This window comes from Denticeps clupeoides, chromosome 20 (genome assembly GCF_900700375.1).
Source record: "Denticeps clupeoides chromosome 20, fDenClu1.1, whole genome shotgun sequence".
NCBI lineage: Eukaryota > Metazoa > Chordata > Actinopteri > Clupeiformes > Denticipitidae > Denticeps > Denticeps clupeoides.
The window spans coordinates 7,695,914-7,717,193 of NC_041726.1; the positions used below are offsets into that span (position 1 = coordinate 7,695,914).

Below are 21,280 nucleotides of genomic sequence, written 5' to 3' on the forward strand. Positions count from 1 at the left end.
TTAACCATCACTCCTAGTGAGCAGTGGGCATTCTGAACGCCTGCAACCTGCCCTCGCCACACCCAATTTGCTCACATTTAGGGCTGCCAAGCAGAAAATGGACTCGAATCCATTCATGAATAAAACACATGTGGTTTTCAATTAGCCATTGTCATTATGGGGTGCTGTGTGCAGAATTCTGAGGAGAAAATGCATTTAATCCATTTTGGAATTAGGTCGCAAAATAAAAAAAAAATGTGGAAAAAGTGAATCAGCTGTGAATACGCTGATATTTTACAATAAGAATTTCCAGAATTGGAAATAAGAAGACAGATGTTCGGTATGACCAACAGTCTCGGATACCTCCACGCAGTCACCATGGAGACATCATGTCACTTTGACAGCAATGTTCCAGAGTGGACCTTGTTTAGAGGACACCAGTTTCGAGAATTTTAAACAGGGATCAACACTCATTGTGGCTCGGACAAGACGCCTTGTCTGTGTCCTTCTGAGTCCTGGCTGGGAACCTTTTGGATGGAAATGTGATGCAGGATGTGCTGGAGTTGGCAATTCTAAAGGATGGATCTACAATCATGTCTTTAGAAGGCGTATTAAATGTGTTAGGTAGTTCACCTTTAAAATACGTGTAGGTTGCTCTCTGTACGCCTGTAGAAAATGCATGAGCCACTGTCAAAAAGTCCTTAAAGGACGAGAATGTTGAGTAAACAGAATGCAATGTGCTTACACACCTAGAGTGGATTTACACATAAACACAAACACACACACACACACAGGTATGTATGCATGTGCATACGCTCAGCCTGCTCAATTTCTCCAAATTCGGTCAATAATTGCAGCACTCTGCACTCATGCACGCCTTACGTGAAGGACTATGTCGCATCCGAAGCCCGCTCACGGCGACTGCAATATAAACAAGGCTACCGACCGCCTTGTTTCAGCCGGCCGAGGTGTGAACCTTCACTGATTCGATTCAATTATCAATGCATCCCATCAATTTTTCTACATTATGTTTTCAGTGAGATGAGAGTTAAGGCATCATTCACATGGACGTCTGAAACGGACGTTTTTCCTGCCGTTTGTGGCGTCAGGTGACCGTTGTACTGCTCGTTGGAGCAAATAAAAGCGTCCCTGCGGGCGTCCAGCACCAGCGTTCGGTCGGCTGCGCATTCGCATGCCGTCAAATAAATGCTGCATGCTGTGTTTTCTCGCTGTCAGTTTCTGCCAAAATCCTGATGAGCGTAAAACGCATCAAAAACGCTATTAGAACGTCCGTGTGGACAAGGCCGAACTCCTACTCCCATCAGGCCGCCCCGTCACTACCGTTTATAGACTGCGGAATCACCAGGACACGTCATTACGATGTAATCGATTATGTTCTGCGCCGCATAGATGCATCGATTATGAGATTAATTTCGACACCCCTAAATTTCCTCTTCCAAGAAGGTGGGTGGGGCGCGAGGGAAGAACGGGCGCGGTGGGTATTTACCCCGACATAGAGGAGTGCTTACATGACAGCTGGCTCCCCTATTTATTCATTCCATCCCTCCTTTCGCGGCCTGAAGACGCGTGCTCGCATTTGGCTTTTCGTCGCCGTGTGGCGACGCGGGTGGAGTGGGAGGGGCTTTGCAGAGTCCCTCCGCTCTGATGTCATGCTGCCGCTCAGATCAGCTTCTGTTTTTGTCACTAGTACACACACACACTGTCTCTAAAAATACTCGCCCGCCCCGCTCCACACACTCCTAAGCCATTGTGTGTGTTGTGTGTGATCTTTCTAGGTAAGTGTGTGCACGTGCACGAGCGTCTTAAAAAAAGGCCTCGCACTTCCCCGCATTTTTACGAATGTTATGAATGCGGAGGTGTGTGTGTGTGTGTCTGCGTGTTCCCACGTACGACAGCACTGTGTGTTCCGTAACGCCCAGGATTGCATTCCACTAAGCACTCTCCTTCAGGCATGTCAGGTTTCACAATGCATCACTACCAGCATCGAAAAAAACGAGCTACGAGGACACGTGTCCATCTCCGATGAGCTCCGAGCTACGAGGACAGAGCACATTCCCACTGTGTCTTGAACCCAGCAGCCTCCACTTCCTGTTTGGCCTTACATAAGTGGAAAGGGCCGGCAGTGTCGGAGGCGCAGACAAAACAGACGTCACAAATGACTAAGCAAAAGAACCAGAGTCACATGTCCTGCCTGCTACAGCGTCCAGGAGCTGCGCTTCCCACCGAAATCTACAGATATTACGAGACGGAAACATATTGATTTTGACCCGATGGTGACAGCTGATGGATTCCCCTTTAAACGACCTTCCAGACGTTGCCAGCGTGTCTCATTGTTGTCCCGATGCCTCTCATTGTTGCGCCAGAAAATGGTACATTAGGCCCAAGTCGATTGGCTGACTGAACGGGCCATTAGCCTGAACCTCTGCAGATAATTCTATTGAATTGAGATAGACGGGAGGGACGGCTGTCTATAGGACACAAACTGGACATAAATCACTCTGTGACAGGCTTAATAAGCACACGCAGGACATTCATTTCCAAGCAGCACGGTCCCTGTCATGTTAGATTGATGTCACGTTGTTTTACACAAACAGTGGTCACAATTCAAGGCCTAGCGTCCCCTTCAGAAGATCAATTCATCATTTTCTAAAGCAACATACGTAGGTCACTTGGGGAGCATAGGATTCGACCTTCACGCACAGAGTACAAACAATCCCAATAATGGAGTATATAATAATCAATAACCATGTTGTAATTAGTTGTTGTGAAGACCACAAAGTCGCAGGTTCAAACCCCACTTACTACCATTGGGTCCCTGAGCAAGACACTTAACCCTGAGTGTCCCCAGGGGGGGGACTGTCCCTGTAACTACTGACTGTAATTCGCTCTTAACAGAGTGTGCCGAACAGCATTCTAATGGCTGTAAACTGCGTTCCGGACCCAGCAAGGAAGCAACAGAAAACAAAACCGAATTAATAGTAATAATTGCCGTTAACCGGAATACTGCACCGGTTCACCTGTGAGAGGCCAGAGGGCATTAATGCAAGACAAGGCCGTGTGAAATAGCATCTCGCACCGTCAGAAAGTGGGCCATCTATTACACTAATCCTTTTACTGAGCACCTTAAAAGGCCAATAATGCCGCCACGCTGGACACGCCGCACCGAGGAAGCCGGCTCTCACTCTCTTTCGCTCTTCCTGAGGGAGATCTTATGGCCAGACCTAAAGGATATGTGAGAGGCCTTTCCATATTTCATTAGAAACCCTATGCTCTCCTCACCAAGTTCCAACACTTTACGTTCTAAAGCTTCCTTCCACAACTGGAACAAAGATATTTCAATGTCTTGTTTTTTAATAACGTACCAGTTTCTGAATGATTTTTTTCACTTTTCAATCATTAATTTAAAAAAATTCATAGAACCTATATTCCAAGGCTTGATTTGTTCTTTACCTTATTAAAGGTCAACATATTAAATGTCATTCATTAAATTAGAATTATTGAATGAATTCATACAGAATTGAAGTGTGAAAAGCTAAACTGAAATTGAACCAATTATCTTTTAACAACAAACAAACAAAAAAGTCATGATCAGCTATGTTATTAATGTAACTGTTGGTGTCGGTATACGATATTGACCCACACTTTCAAAACCGGTACATAACTAGTTTAAATGGAACAGAACTCATCCAGGTGGTGTCAGGTATGGTTCCTCTGTCGGTTCCCAAGGCTTACTTACACATTTACAACCCACACTCTGATATGGGCCAAACTGCGTGTGAACGTAGTGTAAAATACAGACTCTGCCGAAAGCGCCATGGTTTCATGGGTACTGCCCATGCAGACTAGAAACATCCAGAACCCCTTCTGGCAGGACTGAGTGTGCAACTAATACCTGCAAGGCTAAGCAAGTTTCAAGAACTTCTACTTATAATTCTGCTTACAAAATGCAATGATATATTATCATTGCGGATCACAGTCTTTCTTCTGTCGAACACTTGCACAAAAACCTATCCTCACACCTATGGCATCTGTTACCACTATGAGGTCTGTTTGTCCTTCACAACGAAAGTAATCAATACTTTGCCATCGGCTAAGTGTGTAGCACAGGCTGAAACCAGGGCCGAGTTAGAAACTCGATGCAAGGACGACGGGCTTTGTTCTCACATGTGGGGACACTCCAAACAGCCTCTCTGAGACCCGCACAGCCTTCCGGTCTCCACCACTCCACAGGACCTTTTTAATTCAGCCGTTGCCCAGGTAATTAACTCATTGTTTAGTAATTAGAGACTGAGGCAGAGAGAACAGAGGTACAAATGAGGAGGAGAGGGAGGGGAGGTTGGAGAACGGGGCAGGATTAGGAGCTGGGGGAAAAAAAGAGGGTGGAATGAAGAGACTGATGACCAGTCAGTAAACTGTCTGACTGACTGGTTATCTCCACCTGGAATGAGGAGACAACATGTTGGACAACAGTAACATATGAGAAGAACCACAAACTGTCTCAAATAATGCAGGGCACCTTGAAATGTGCCCAAGAATAATTACACATCAACATAAAGGCCTTGGTAGTTCCTCCTCTCCAAGATCCAGATAACTAGCAAGCAGTCACTTCTTGTGTCTATTTCTGTAACTCCTTAGCAAGGACACCAGAAAAGTGCTACGTCTATTATAGCGCAGGAAAAAACGGGCAAAAGAGCCTGACTGACCGAGTGACTGATCGATACCACCTGGAAAGAGGGTGAACCATCTGAACAAAAGGCAAGGAACCCCATCTGGGGCATGTTCACGATGTACGTTCACACCTGAAAGGGACAAAAAAGGCTCTGGCTGCCAACAACGTTGTTAAAGTGCCCTCTGGCCTCTCCGAAAATACCGCTCCCAGACAGAGGTCTGGCCACCCCCCCAATCCAACCAACGTGCATACGTGCAATCTTCGCAAAACCCGGTCACCCCGTCTATACTCTGTGCCAGGCCCCCCCCCCCCACCGGAGCCACCTTGAGAGTGAACGTTGTGTCCCAGCTTGGACGAAGAGGGCTGTGTATGCTGAGCGTGAGCGGTTTGGTGAATGTGCCAGTCAGCGTGATGCATTGTGGGCTACAGGTGCCCTTCCATTCCCAACGTATCAGAGAATTACATTACACGCCATACTCATTCCTGACTGTGTCTGGCTGTCACTGTGGCTAGATGCTCCTCCATTGGACACGGGTAGAGTGTTTCCTTGCAGGATAACTGAATGAAAGGCGAGATGGATCGCATGGAGTCCCCAAGACCCGAGGGGCGGGGGGGTTCGGATGCTGTATACCGAAGCCCAACTCGACACTCGTTCCCCTACCTTCACACCTCGCCCTCCTGATGGAACCCTGTCAGCAGACCGTGTTGAGGCCAGATGATCCTTCTACTCCTGCAGAGGCAGAACATCAGTGCGAGGCGGGGACGCAGACCGCGGCGGAATTAGTTCCACTGTCTTACCGCGCGGAGCGTAGAATTGTAATAGAGCGAGGAGCCGAAATGAAAGAGGGATGACTCTTTTCCCCCCGCCTTTCCAGGGTTGTTTGTTCTCCAGTAAGCTGCAGGATTTCCACTCGGACTCCCAGAGGAGGAGTTAATGAATCACACACGCTGTGGAGCGCCGAACAGCCCAACATCTGGCCAACGGGAGATAAGAGGCACAGAACCAGAGGCAAGACAGAGAAGGAGGGAGGGAGTCAGTGCGGCAGCACTGTGACAGGGGAGCGTGAAGGGAACGGATTCAAAAGGAGACGAAAAGGAGGACAGACAAAAGACACGGCGGCTCGGACTTCAGTGAGTCAGCAGCAGATAGACGGAGGGAAAAAAACGGAAGTGCCGGATCGTTTTCGCCCAGACACGAGACCGGCCTGACCTCTGGACGTCTTCACGCACAAGTACTCCGGTACGGTAGTGGAAACTCACGACAACGGGCCAACTGTCCGGTATCAGCTTCAACTCATTGAGCATTAATCACAGCCTCATTAGACTAGTTAATCCTTCTCCAGATCACATATTTACCCAAACATGAACCTGAACCTGTACAACCTAGTCTGGAATTCATGATCATCATTATCATCAGCATCCTCAACATAAGCAATCCTGTGTTGTTTAGATCATAACGTTTTATACGAACCTTTAATATTATTAAAGTGGTGCTGATTGTCCAAGAAATGATGAAAATTTGAATGTGCATTTAACATTAATGAATACACTGTTCATAAAGTTCCACCTTAACATTTGTAACAGCAATAGGGGTCACTAAGTCCATATTTATGAAAACAAAAACTCAAAGCCCTGGTCAAGCTTAAATTTTTTTTTATATAGTCTTGTGTAGGGTTGAAAATAGTAGGTGGACTAATTTCACAGCAGTGGTTCACAGATCTCTCCTTGTTTGGTGAGATTTGCATAATGATCATAATGATGACGCATTTTTTTCCATGGACGTATCCATTATGAGATATATTGTGGTATCCCCAGAGCCAGTTTCGTAATAATCAGGATATTTAGCTTGATGAAATGAACGCTCCTACACTGTGCAGCTATAACCGACCATCATCAGCTGGTTCCACAGCCTTACCTGAAGAGGCAGGAGGGAGTGGGGGTTCAGTTTGCAAAGAAGCTCCTGTTGGTAGCGCAGTGACCGGTCCGCTGTCCAAATCTCTCCAGCAGCTGTCTGAGGGCACCGCCCACTCTGTCTGTCCACGTCTGCCTGTCCCCAAGTGCTCTCACCATTCCCTGCGGATGACAGGACGGAGGAACTCAGCTCCACTGTAAGTACAGCACATTCCTCACGATTACGTCGGCTGGAAAATGTCCGTGGTGCGGCCAGGGGAATTGAACGAGGTGACTGTATCCTATGGAATGGCTGGGCATTGGGTGTGGCAAAACATTACACAGCCCTATAAAACCTTCAGTTGTGTTTTCATAGGTATGAATACCTGTTGAATACCCGTCCTTCACACTTCCGCACGCAACGCATTTCAGTTGGAGTGTCCAAATATGCAATAAACCCCTGTACGTTTGTACCTACTGTTCACTAATATAGCATAAACCTTGTTTGTGTTCCATTATGTCATTCACTGACAATGTGTCCTTAAATAAAACACTGAAAATGGCAGCAACTCATTATTTTCCCTTGAAGTTCAAAATACTGGCTTAGTGGGTAAGGAAGCGAACCCATAACCCTTGATGAAGGTGCCGTCCCTACACACTGCTCCCCTGACGCCTGTCATGGCTGCCCACTGCTCGCCAAGGGTTAAAAAGCAGAGGACACGTTTCGTTGTGTCACCGTGTGCTGTGCTGCAGTGTTTCACAAAAAAAACAAAAAAAAAACAATCGCTTTCACTTTCTTAATAGAAAGACGCAACGACGGCTCTTTTTTTTGGATTTAAAGTGGCATGGAGGGGTATGTTCTAGGCGCCCACCCCGGCCGAACGTCTCCCTCCGGCCTTACGTGGACGTGATGCGGCCGAAGACGAGAAGGATTGGCGCGTTAATCAGAAGAGAGGCAGCGAGAGAGAGAGAGAGACCACATTCACAAAACAAACACTAACACTGTCCACTATTTATAGATGCTAGATGCTCGTTGGCATGGCAACCCCTCTTTCAGTCGCAAACTCTTTTTTTTTTTTTTTTTAAGGGGACACTGTTTCACTTCTTTTCGACGGCATGCCGCTCGCCCCGAGGTGGTGTTGCAGTTCTGGAAGCACGGCCTCATTTGTTTGTACTTGCTCCTTGCTGGCGAAGCCCAGAAGCAAACAAACAGCAACTGGAGGGCAAGCAATTACGCCGGGATGCCCCGTCTCCCATAAAGGGGACCAGCAGGTCACCTGACCCACTCCGCCCTTTCAGGAAAGGCACTTGCAGAAATGAACTTTCTATTAATTCGCAGTAACGGTGTCGGCGCACTGAAAATCACTGCAATAAGGATGGAATAATAATAAAAAAAAGCATGTCAGACACTGTTTTCCATTTGTCTCTCAAGCTCTGGCTAACATACTCATGAACACACCCTTCCTTTTTAACCCGCACATTTACACACACACACACACACACACACACACACATGGACGGCTGGATTTTCCCCTGACTCAGCAGAGTTGCTGCAAGTTCCAGCACTACGTCTCCATCGGACTGGCGTTAGTAATGAGGGTAGTAGAAAACGTATAGTACACACACACACACACACACACACACACACACACACTCACGTGCTTCTAAATTAAACCAACGTTCTCAGGTATGCTCATTTTCAACACAACCTCAGTCATTTACACACAGAATCAAATACCCATCAGGGTTCTAATCTTTTGCACTGATTGAGCTGGGGCACCAAATTTCCAACAGCATCGCATTTAATAACGCAGTTTCACAGGTTCACTTTTTCTCCTTTTTAAATCGCTGTGCATACAGGCAACATTGTAACCGAGTAAATATCAGTCCGGTTAACATAAATCTCTTTATTTGAAGCACAATTCTGCAAGAAAGGAAATTTACTGAAAATGTGTTGGTGCTTTAAGTGCTTTACTGAGCTGAAATAAAATCCGGATAAATGAAATAAAAAGAAAATCTGTTTTAAAGACTTGACCTTGATTATCATCTCAGCCTGTTGCTGAAAGGCAGCAGGGAGCAGGGACGCTGGGCCAGTAAATTTATGGCTACATGAAATTATGTATGTGTTATATGTATGTTTCTAGTGTTTTTTTTTTCAGCATTTCATTTCTATCATTATCATCGGGCTCGGGCGGTAATGTGGGGTCATGTAACGCATTTTAATTAGCGCTAAAATGTAAGCTGAGGCGGTGAAATGGACGGTAGTCTGAGATGTGGAGAAAAATGGAAAATAACCATGAAAAATTACTTTAAAAAAATGTTGGTAAAGTCATGTTGGCCGACATCTGCCACCACAGTAATGTCGGGTTCGGGCTTTTAAAAAGCTGTACTGGTCGGGCTCGGGTCAGAACAAGAACATCTGGACCATGGAGAATCAGAGGCAGGCCCCACCCTTCACGATCTCTGATTGGTTTAGAATACATAGATTTTTTTAATATAATTCGGTCGCATGTGTTCGCACTCTAGAGTTCACACATGACATCCACCCACATGCTCACACACATTCTTGGAATATGATGACAAGCCAAATACACACACACGCATTCACTCATATACACATTCTCACACACACACACATATGTAATTTCACACTGCTGACACACATATTTATTATGCACACATTCACACACACACACATTATCAGCCGACCAAGAGAGAATCCTGTCTGTTTTCCGCCTGTGGCTGAGTAACGTGATGACAGGGGTGTAAGGGACCACCAAAGCTGCCCCTGTCTGATTGGCTGTAATGGCCGTCTCCACACACGTTCACCCCATCTGTCAATCCCTCCGCCGTCTGGCTTGACGCGATGGGCGACGTGAGAACGGACTGCTTTTCAAATACCGTAACCACAGCAACGGCAATGATTCAAACACCAGCCTCCGGTGTCGGCGCGGTCTCGCAGTGCTCGGGTTGGACTGACCACTCTGGACAAGGGGGTCTGTTCTTCCCTCCGTCTCGCTTGACTCAGTCGTCCCAGAGCCCAGTTCTGATTAAAGGTCTTACAGTGATTCAAGCCACCGCAGAAATGCCTCAATGAGCTACGCAAAAAAACACACACACACACACACACACACACACACACACACACTTCAAACAAACAAAGGCCAGAGTTATTAATGCAGGAGTGTATTTATACAGAGAGCGGAGAGTTATGAATGCGCCCGGCCAACTCCTCTTGTCCTAAATAGGCCAGCGGTTCGATGAACAATAGTAACATACCGCACTTATCTGAAGTATGAGAGCAAAACCCTAAAATAAAGTCGGCCCGCTCCGGTCTGGGTAAACAGAGCGAGATTCCTCCAGGAAAATCGGGAGAACCACACACAGCATGTGTGTGTGTGTGTGTGTGTGTGTGTGTGTGTGTGTGTCAGTCTCGAGCCGAATTCGATCCTCCGAGCAGCTGTGTTTACGTTAGTGTGGGAAGGGCCTGCAGATCTCTCACCTTTATCCCCCTGCTCCGCCCAACACTCCTCTTCCGCATTTACCTCCCTCGGGCTCTTTGTCGGTACACGCATTTGTAATTTCACTTATTGTGTGCTGCTTCATGCATAAAATCCTATTGTGGCGTATTTTGAAACCATGTGCAATTCAGTTTTAAGACTCAAGCTTGATGTTACTTTTTTAAAAACTATTCCAGATACAACTCTGGGAAAGAGAGTCAGAGCTCAACGTACGCAACTTTGAAATCGTGAATTGTGGGTCCGTCAAACCTTTTATATGGTCTGTCAATAAACATTCTTCAACTTTACATTTGCATCACAGGCCAGTTCTGAAATGGCATTCTGATTGTCTGGCACAGACATTATCTAATAATATCATAGTCACATTATTAAACAGTTTCTGGTGGTGATGTTGAACAATATAATAATAACATTAATTATAGCACCGGCTGGATCAAAGAGAAACAAATTCATCATGGAAGAAACAATCGTATGTTTTTCAGTGTCCAAAAGTTAAATATTTGATACAGATTGCACCCTCCATGCTTCAGATACTCTATATTACTATTAAAAAACAATCTAATAGAGTAACAGTTCTGATAGTTCTGTAGCCGTAACGCTCAACAGAAGCAGCCCCGCCCACAGCTGTGAGACCCGCCCCTTTCAGACATCACACCCCAAAGAGCCGTTACATCACAGTGACCAAATCCCATGATCCCTCAACCAACAGGTTGCACGGGTCGACTCATTGCCTGCTCTTTGCACTGTGAAGACGAGACAAAAAATAGACCAGTCCGAAGAAGTGCACTCTGGGACAAATGTGCTCCGTAACACCTACATGGTGTAGGAATAGTCTGAGCAAGAATGAGTTTGAGGCTTCCCATGTCTAGTATAACGTATGTCATTTTAAATATGTGTAATACTTCTTTTTTTTAATATTTGTATAGCACCGTGAAATACCACTGCATCTAGAATGCATTACAGTGTGTAGAACAGAAATAAACCTCACATCTATGTCAACGCTAATAAACAAAATGGATTTATGAACACCTTCATGGTGAGAAGCACATCACACCAGTATGGGTTTAGGGAATCAAGATTTAGGGACCAGGCTTTTTTGAAGGTTTACATTTACATTTCTGGCATTTATCAGATGCCCTTATCCAGAGCGATTTACAATCAGTTGTTACAGGGACAGTCCCCCCCTGGAGCAACTTAGGGTTAAATGTCTTGCTCAGGGACACAATGGTAGTAAGTGGGGTTTGAACCTGTGACATTGTGGTCTTCTGGTTCATAAGCAGGTGTGTCAGGAGAGGCCCCAAATATGTGAATCGCCTAGGCGGGGTTAACAGTAAGAGTGTTGCACCTTGGGGGACGACAGGTGGCCCATGTGAGACGGGGGGTACGGTTGGGAAGTGTTAGAGGGATAGCTGCGGCAACAGGAAGGCCCTGAGCGGCGGCATGGCGCGTTGGCGTGAGGAGGCGGGGTGGGGCCTAATCCAGGCCAAATGAGCGCAGTGGCACAGCACACCGCAACGTCTCACCTGGGGGAATTACCCAGCATCCTCTGCGTGGTCGGGAGCCGTCAGAGCGGAGGGTGATGATGAGGAGGGGAGGCGCGGCGCGGCTTTGATCAGGTAACCGACAGAACACATGACGAGGAGCTACGAGAGGAGAGACGCCTGCTGAGATCACACACATACACACACACAAAACAACAGCAAAGATCCCTGCGGATCACACACAGACACACACTCTCTCACTCCCATCAATTATCCAAGAATCATCTTCACCATATATCAGTACATCTGTCTGGTCTCTCATGTCACGTTTTCCTGTTTCATAGGAAACACACGCTTGCTGGCTTTCTCAAACACTTCCCTTCACACACACACGTACACACACGCACACACACACACACACTTCCATATGCATGGCCTTCACAAATCTGAACACACTCCCGAGAGATTTCTATTTCATTTTCTCTCCACGGCACGCCGCCCGGGCATGCACTTCATGAATAAAACAGACACGCACCTTTTGAACCCGGTGTCTTCGTGTGTGTGTTTGTGTTTGTGTGTGAGAGAGCAGGTAATGCTGTCGGGCCGCTCCCAGCATCTGTCACGTCAGATGAAGCGAGTGTCCCGTTGTCCCGCTGGCGGGCCGTTCAGCGGAGTTTAGGACTCGTCTCAGTTATTCCGCACGCGACAGGGCCGCTGCTTTTCCCATCGGCAGGGATCGGGGGAAGCTGACCACTGGTGGATTTCCACCGCCGCGAAGCGGAAGCTTCGGCCAGCTACGAATTGGCCAGGCAGCCAGGGAGAGCGAAGACGTCGCCATCGCGAAGCACACTGACCCCTGCACATCCCGCTCCGTCACTCGGACAGCGGGACGATAACAGGGGGCTGGGCGGCGTGGGAGGGCACAAGCCTGACTCGCCCATCTACAGAAAGCTGGCGGCTATGGGGACTAAGATGGAGAAGAGTCCTTTCCCAGAAACGTATTTAGATTTTTGTGAAGTATGTTTGATGAACCTGGTTTTTCAGAGTCGCCTCTTTTTACCTTCATGGATGCTTTGCTCATTATTGTCGTCGTCAAAAGCCGCTTGATGAGATGCTTGTTAACGTGAGTGATTGACAAGAAAGTGTTCAGCATGATAAACCTCCGGGACTGTTGGAAGCCGTCCCTGTTGACCAACTTAAGGTGGCGGAGAGAAGACAAGAGTGCGAAATGCTGCCCTCACAGCTCCCTGATTCAGGGTCCAATGGTTTCAGCGGAAAACACGGAAAAAGCGGACGGCTGATTCAGCTGATTCACAACGTGCTTTTATTAACTTGGTTCCAGTTCTTAATGTAAAAAAAAAAGTTGTCTTCAAAATGTTTATTTATTCTATATTATTTTATTATTCAAATGTGAAGCACTTTAGTTGTCAAATGTAATATTGCGAAACGCACATATTATTTACGTGCTCTGATTAATGGTTTACAAAAGCAAACAGTAAATGCCCAAGCACTTTGTTGAAGCGATTAAATGTGATTTGTCATATTGCATTTGTTCTTTTTTCCCCACCCACTCCCTAATCACACAGTTTTTATGTGAATAAATATGTTAATAATGGAAAAAACATATGGCACTACTGATTCATAAAGACTTTTTTTGGTTTATTACATAACCTCACGTGTGTTATTTCATAGTTCTGTGTCTTCAGTTTTGTTCTATAATTCAAAAAACACAAGACCACTGAACTTTTCCCAACTTTTGCTGGTAGTGTGCCAACAGCCACAGCATATGGGCCCGGTGGCATGGCAGTTACCAAGTCACGAGTTTGTGACTTCAGATCCTGGCTCCAGCTATGTGTACGTGGAATTTAAATGCCCTCCTCTCACCAACCAAACACATATATGTTGAACTGGAGCCTCTAAATTGTCCCTAGTAAACACTGTGTGAGTGGATGGTGTGTGTGGACAGTGAGTAATTATTATATAAAATTATACAAATTACTATTCCCACACCGCAGACTGCATTTAAATATACCCTGATTACAGTCTCAGTCTAATGTGTTGATTTTAATGACAAAAGTTATCCCTGGTTATATGACACGGGACAGTCTAGATACAAATTTAGCAGTTATTTGCAATATCTTACCCCAAACCTCATGAACATGTGTTCCATAACCAATATCCTTGATCTTAAACTTGATCGTATTTAGAAATAAAGTCTATAGTGGATATTGTGATAAATTCTGTTATGGTAGGCTTGATCTTCTATTAAGACATAAGCTAATTCCCTGTCGCCATCGAAGACATTTTGTTTTGGCAGAAACATAATAAAAACAATTCCAAAATCATGGAAAGAGAATAGTGGGATATTCAAGGCATCTGCTCCTTACTGCAGATTCAGGGGAGCTCCCAGCAGCATAGAAGATACAAAACACTGTAGACTACGATTTCCTAGGAATTGTAAAATCGAGTTGTCAGAGGTCACCGGAATGAACGCTCTGATTACGAGCCGGGCACCGGTTTACAGGAAGGGACAAGTGACTGGTGACCGCCTCCCTCATGTGACTCACCTTGTGATCTGTATCGGAGACAGAGACACATGGCGCTAAGAGAGAGAAGGAACGTGTTTGCACAGGCCGTGTTTACTTAATTTTTACTTAATTTTTTACTTAAAATGCGAAAACGAAGGAATGTCAAAAGACTTCCACACATGCACTATGCATGAAGAGCCTCAGCAAGCGTCATCCCGGGTGTGTGGGTGTGTGTGTGTGTGTATAAATTGCCTCACACACGCTGCTGGTTTCTCTTCTCTGCCCTGGTTATGTAACAAAGGTTGAGGCGACAGATTGAGGGCACGCAAGCACACACACGCACGCGCACACACACACGCGCACACACACACACGAGCACAGAGGGGTGTTTGCATTCCTCTGCACTCTACACGCCTGTTACTTAATGCACATCAAGGCTAATGATATCTGCTGAGATGTGAGGCCTGTTGGACGGCGTCCAGAAGCTGTCACGGCCTAAAACGTTCCTCCGGGTCCCTGCTGCAGCGTCATATAAAACATGGCAGGAGACGCGCACAGTACAGGCTTCCATGGCAATATTTAATGTGCTGGAAAATTCATTTTTCTGAATCATTTTATGCATATTGCATATTGATTGCATGTATGAGATATAATACCCAGCCCTGATAGTAGGACAGGAAGAAGGAAGGTTCAAAGGGAAGCACGGTGGGGCACAGAGATCAATAAAACAACATGATTGATTTCATTTTCTTACCACTGAATATTCATCACATCCTCGAAATATGAAGCAACATGCTCCATTGCTATTACAGGACATGTTAATATTAATATTACAACAATATTGCGCCATGTAAGCAGTGTTGGCAAAAGCCACTGTGTTCTTTTCTTTAATCAATTCTGTTGAATGTGACGACAAATATGTTGTAACTGTGTTTTCTAATCTGTGTTCTCAACGTCCGAATGTCTGCCACAGTGCAACAGACTGGTGCAATGTTGCCCCCTCACCACCCAACCAAAAAGGCCCCTGTGGCAGGGCAGTATCACTGTTACCGTGACAACAGCTGGAGTTTCATCTGTTACACCCCACTATTTTCTGGTGCTGCGTGTTGGCTGCGCTTAGTCTATGTGAAAGGAAACACACTCCCGTGCATACGGACAGACACAGCGTGGTTCTGTCCGTATGCACTGAATTTTTTGTCTCAGCGATTTCTAATGGGGCTCCAACATTTTGCATTAAAAGGCACACAGGAGTACACCCACTTCCACAATGCAAGTTACTTACATTTATGCATGGTGCACTCAAATTTAATTCACAATTTTCAGTAAACAAAACTGTTTTCTAATAATTTATCTGCAGAATGAGTTGACTAAGTTGAAAATGTTTTTTTTTTTTCCGTTAATCGAAACTGGAACTAAAATTGCTTTTTATGACAAACATTAATTTTAAATTATGAAATAAACAACAACAACAAAAAAACTTCACTCAAATGTCACTCAAGCCCTCTTGGCCGTTGCTTTACTTTCCGTTGAACAAAAAAAAAAAATCGCATTTTTATCTCGACCAGCTCCCTAGTACTACCCATCATGCATGCCACGTGTTCAGACCATACCTTCACTACGGGCGTGGTCATTAAACACCTCTCAAAAAACAAAATACATAATGTACTGTGCAAGGGTGACTTGACATGGAACCGAGCGAGTGCCGCTGAAGCGGAGTGGGCGTGGCTACGGTCGTGCCCTCTATTAGAACACCAGTCCATAGGTAAACACACACTAACAATTATGACGGTACCTGACTAATGAGGCCTTTGTTTTCCTTTATCAAAGCGGGAGCGACTCCCCATTCGTTCTGCCCTTCGGTGGATCAGCTAATGGGATTACTGTGCCGCTGAACAGTGAGTGCAGCAAATAAAAGGCTCCGGGCCATAAATATGGGTAGGTGCCATGGCGGGCTATCGTGTTGTGGCATCTCTTGGAAAGCATGTGGCATTAGTCAATTCCACAGCCGCTTGGCACCGGTCCCCGAGGCCTGAACAATTTTGAGGAGAGAGGCAGGGGGAACAATCAACTCCAGTGTCTCTTGGACACGAGCCTTAACCTCTGCACAGGACACGGAAAAGAAGAAAAAGAACATGCGAGAAAAAAAAAAAAAAAAAAAAAGAAGGATTTCACAAGGCCTGGCTCCGCTCATTCTGCCAGGGCAGCAAATCGAAGATCTGGAGTAACGATTAACGCTTTTACAGAGAATTATGAAATCCAGACCTCGAACGACAACACGCAAATCCCGAGATCGAACGGCCGAGATTGAGCAACGTTACTATTGATGGCCCAATCATGTGCTGCACTTGGCAAACAGCGCTAAACCCTGAGCACACTCTGCAAAAGTTCAATGAAACTTGCAAAGCAAGCAACTTCGTGCAAACTCCCTGCCCCCACCCAGGTTTTGCCAAGGAGACCGTTTGGTAACCCTTGTGTTCTTGTTCCTGCGAAGGGTCGGTTCCACAAAACCGAGCGTTTCTTTCTTGCTTCTTAATAAACTTCACACACAACTCTGCAAAAAAACACATTTTAAGGCTGATGTCTTTCTGTTTCAACACTGTGGCCTTTAACCAGCCTGTATCTATAACCAGCTTGGTCCACTGCATTGTTGGTTTTGCATTTCTGGAACCACGGAAATAAGAACTTTCAGACCACGTTCTGCCATATCAGTCCTTTCGCTTTAAGATAGAACCCACAGGGTTCTGCTATTAACCGTGGCTGTCCATCCCTAACCCCCCGAGGGGAGATGAACGCACAGACCAGCCGAACGCCGAGGACGTTCAACTTTCAGACCATGTCAGCTTGGAACGGGGCTGCTGAGCGTTAACCTCTGCCGCTTGGTAAACCGCCAGGCAACAAACACACGCCCAGGCTTTCGGCAACAGGGATGGTCCCTCTGAGCTCTCGCATATCGTTCATAACCCAAACACCACAAAACCCTGTCTGCATGCTACACACAATAACACGCATGCAACGCAAGCGAGTACCAGAAATGTTCTTTTTGGAACCAAATTACAGCTCTGTGGTAATAAAAAGACACTCAGATATTGATTTGTATTAAACACAATTTGCTCAGCTCTGTGGTAATAAAAAGACACACAGATATTGATGTGTATTAAACACAATTTGCAGCAGAACGTGGCAAAAACAGGGTCATATGAAATCCATTTTAGTTTTTCCTAAATTCCGTTTTTTTTCCCATTTTAATTCTTCTTAATTCCATGTTTTCCATTATAAACTTATTTATTCACCTAAAAACTATGTGATTACGATGTGGGTGGGGAAAAAATAACCTGTAATATGACAAGTCACATTTAATCACTGTTCAACAAAGTACATGGGCATTTACTCTTTGCTTTTTTAAACTATTTACATGGAAATGATATGTGCATTTCATGCAAAGAACTATGTCACAATATAACGCATTCGCCTCGACATAAAAAAAAAACGTAGCAAATAAATAAAAATTGTGGAGACATGGAATATGAAAAAGTTGTGCCCACTTGCATAATGAATTGGAACCACGATAATAAAACCACGTTTTAAATCAGCTGACTTGTTCGCATGGCTAGTTTGCTTCTTTTCTCTGTTTTGTCTCTGTGATAAGAGTTATTGACTGTAAGTGGTCGTCGCATATGTTCTTACAAGGGAGTTGTTCATCTGATTCATAAAAAATAGTTTGGGAATTGTTCCGCTTTAACCTTAGCAATTTGAGTTGAATTCTGCCATTTTTGTGGTCCGGATTCGGCACAGACAGCCTCTTTGCCATCGATGACCGCGCATTTACATTCGTTTTATTTGCTGGATTCCGTGATTCTTCTGCATCGTGGAAATAATAGTGCCCTACAAAAATATTCAGTTTAACTAAATGTCTGTTTTAGTCCTTATTATATCATTGTTCTCATATACACACATATGTGTGTGTGTGTGTGTGTGTGTGTATATATATATATATATATATATATATATACACACACACACACACACACATTTTCTCCCCATGGTATTAAAAATGGTAGAACTCTTGCCCATTCAACTTGGCTGGCCATGCATTTAAGCCGACTGATGCACCGTGACGGCGCAGGGCTGATTGATTTCATTTTACTACATTCAGTATGGATGTTCCATGATGTTCCTGCCTCAGGAATTTAGACCGGATGGCCAAACACGCATACACACAAGTTAGCCACGTTTTAATGTATCATTCCAGGCTGACACCACAGAGGACGCGTGTCACGCTCAAAATGCCAAGGCATTCATTTCCTGCGTTGGTTCGAGAGGACATGTATATAGGGGTGATCGCTCGACTGACCCCACACTGTGTGTCCTTTCTGCCGTGGCACCCTTCCTTTGACACGTTTGCCTGTTCAACAGAGCTGTCAGCTAATGGAAATGACCCCTGGACCTGACCTTCGCCAGACTGCTCTATCACACCCACAGGCCCTCTATTTTTAGATGAAAACACAGCGAGAACAGATGTACTGGGAAACGTAGGCTGGTGCCTCGCCACCTATGCTGTGTAGCAGCCCCTATAGGAGGCCATCAAGGGCGGCTCACCTGCGCGTGGAAAATGATGCATCATAAAAAACAGAACCCGTCTTTGAATGCTCCATAAGGTGCTGTGCCAGAGTGCCGAGGCTCTCCCGCCGTCAGGTGCCCCGCTCGGGAAGCTGCGGCACCGCCGCCCCTGGATAAGCCTCGTTTATATCCGTCACTCCTCATCAGGCCCCGGCCTGCCGCGCCGCTTCTCTTCTGCCCGTAAACTCTGCCACTGCTCGTTTGATTTCGGACTTCATTTAAAGCCCAGCAGGTTAATAAATGTTTCAATAAACGCAGGCAGAAGGGGGATTAAAAATAAAATCTAGCTGTGTATGGTAATGATGGGTACAGGGTAACGGCCGTGAAGAATTGTGATCAAAGGATTACCGGCATTTGAAGGTTCCATGTCACCGAACGTCAAACAACCTTTGGCAGAGAAAGATACTTCCGTGAGGGGGGTGCGATGGAAAGAAAAAAAATGTGAAATCGAGGAATGTGCGCCTGGCACGGTCCCCGAAGATGCTCTCCGCGAGTAGTTCAACGAAACCGAACTGTCGCCGGGCGCCGAGACGAATTTCGCCGCCGTGGACTCTGAGTGCCAGTCTGCACCCAGCTCAGGATGAGCCAGGAGAGCCTCGAACCCCCCCGTCCGCCTCGCCTCCAGGAAATACAGACTGGAGTAAAGTCCCATCTGGCTCTCCCCTGGACACTCCCCTGGACACAGCCGTCATCTGAGCCAACCCAGGCACAACAGAAGCGTGTCCCGGTGGCCACATTTGGCATGCCAACGATAACAGCGGCGAGGGTGGGTTTCGGTGCTCAGACTGTTTGTATCAGTGCCGTTTTCCTGTTATTGAATTCCTTCCTTGATACATATCCCCATTCGCTTCTGACGGTGCGCCACTTGGCGCGACGCTCCGTATCACCCCTACGAGCGTCACCTTCCTGCCCCTGTGCGCGTTGTGGCTGCTCGTCCACCGTTTGAAGGCGCTGCATTTAACGCGCCATGGGAGGGAACGTTTTGTTCCTCTTCAGGATTTATCACGTATCCCTTTTTGCAATCAAAACCTATTAAAGCCTGTCCTGTCCTGCAGGACTGGTGGCTGCGTGTAGAGAATGGATTTCTTCCCGGGATTTGTACCTGGACGACTCGGGAAGGCCGCACACACACAACTCCTTGGAAACGGCAAGGGTTTAATGACAGAAACATCACATGGACAAGAAACACGTAACAAGGGCATGACGATAGTCGAACATGGGTACCCTGAATGAATAGTCACCTGTAGGGTGGTAGTAGCCTAGTGGGTAACACACTCGCCTATGAACCAGAAGACCCAGGTTCAAATCCCACTTACTACCATTGTGTCCCTGAGCAAGACACTTAACCCTGAGTGTCTCCAGGGGGGGACTGTCCCTGTAACTACTGATTGTAAGTCGCTCTGGATAAGGGCGTCTGATAAATGCTGTAAATGTAAATGTACTTTAATAGAAACAGGGGAGCACAATCATGGCAAATTAGGGTACACATGAAATGGAGCACTAGGAAAACCTGGCCCGGAGTGCCAGGGCCAGTTCAGGTCATGACAATGGAACTGGACTTCAGCCTCATCCAGTACTTCAGTCCAACAGTTCAATGCCTTCAATTCCCTCTGAATTACCGGTAATAGTGCAAGGTTCACGGGAGATGGGTTGAACTCATGCTGTTGCTCCCATTCCCACACGCCACGCCCTGCTGGTACGATGGCTTTCGGGTGAAAAGACTGACGTCGGCAGTAACATGGGCCGATTGGGTCAAGAATCCTCACTGTGAGTCCCTTAATTGGCGTCTGGCCTGATGCTCATTCCCGAAACGGCCTGCACGTACCCAACAGGCCCGGTCCACCACAGACCTTCTACAAAGCCGAGCCCCGGAACTCCAGCTCCGCATTTCCTCAAGGCACCTAATTATCTCCGGGCCACTTGTTCGTTTCGTTTAAAGCACAGTGACCAGAGTGCGCTAAGACCCTTTTTAAGTGCAGCACATCATCGCTGCGCCACACCGAAATAAAGCGCACATCAGGCGTAGCGGATGTTAGACTCCCACTTTTTCGCCAAATAAAAGAGCCCTTTCATTCGAGCTAAGTTCTGAAGCAGGAACACCCACGCGGGAACATTTGCAAGCAGAAACATCCTCGTCGCCCGTCGCATTTTAATAGCGCCCGAGTCGTAAGCGCTGACCGGCGAAACGATGCGGTGATGGCAAACCGGCTAAAGATAGAGGGCCTTGCTGTCAGTCTCTGTGCCGAGTTCCTCATTGCTAGCAGTGTCCTGTGTTGCCTTGAGTCTTGTCTGGAGAACCCCCCCCCCTAGTGGTTCGCCCCACCAAGTTTTACGAGGGCTGTGTCAAAAACGTGAAAAAAAACGCTGACTTCTCACTTCGCTCCAACCCTCCCCTCGTTCACTTCACCAGAACCCCTGGTTCTCTGCAAGGGGGAAGTGGGGAGTTCAGAAATGGAAATGTCCTTGCCGGGATTTTATTCCAACACACCAGGTTTGTTTGTCACCATAGCTCAGGCCGGCTGACCTAATTACTGAAATCCGCCGGCCCGGTGCAAAGGTTGCAACTAAAACACG

The 21,280-nt window shown here is 46.3% G+C and overlaps 1 protein-coding gene across 2 annotated transcripts in view; it reads right to left on the reverse strand.

The window, feature by feature from the left end:
* atxn1a (ataxin 1a) overlaps positions 1-21,280 on the reverse strand; it is a 68,566-nt gene that overhangs the window by 43,933 nt on the left and 3,353 nt on the right. Inside the window, exon 2 of one of the 2 annotated variants that reach the window (XM_028963553.1) lies at positions 6,585-6,742. The gene's annotated coding sequence lies outside the window, so the exon portion shown is untranslated. Of the gene's footprint in view, positions 1-5,330; positions 5,351-6,584; positions 6,743-21,280 lie in introns of those variants that run through there. The other variant, XM_028963555.1, reaches the window with a different exon arrangement.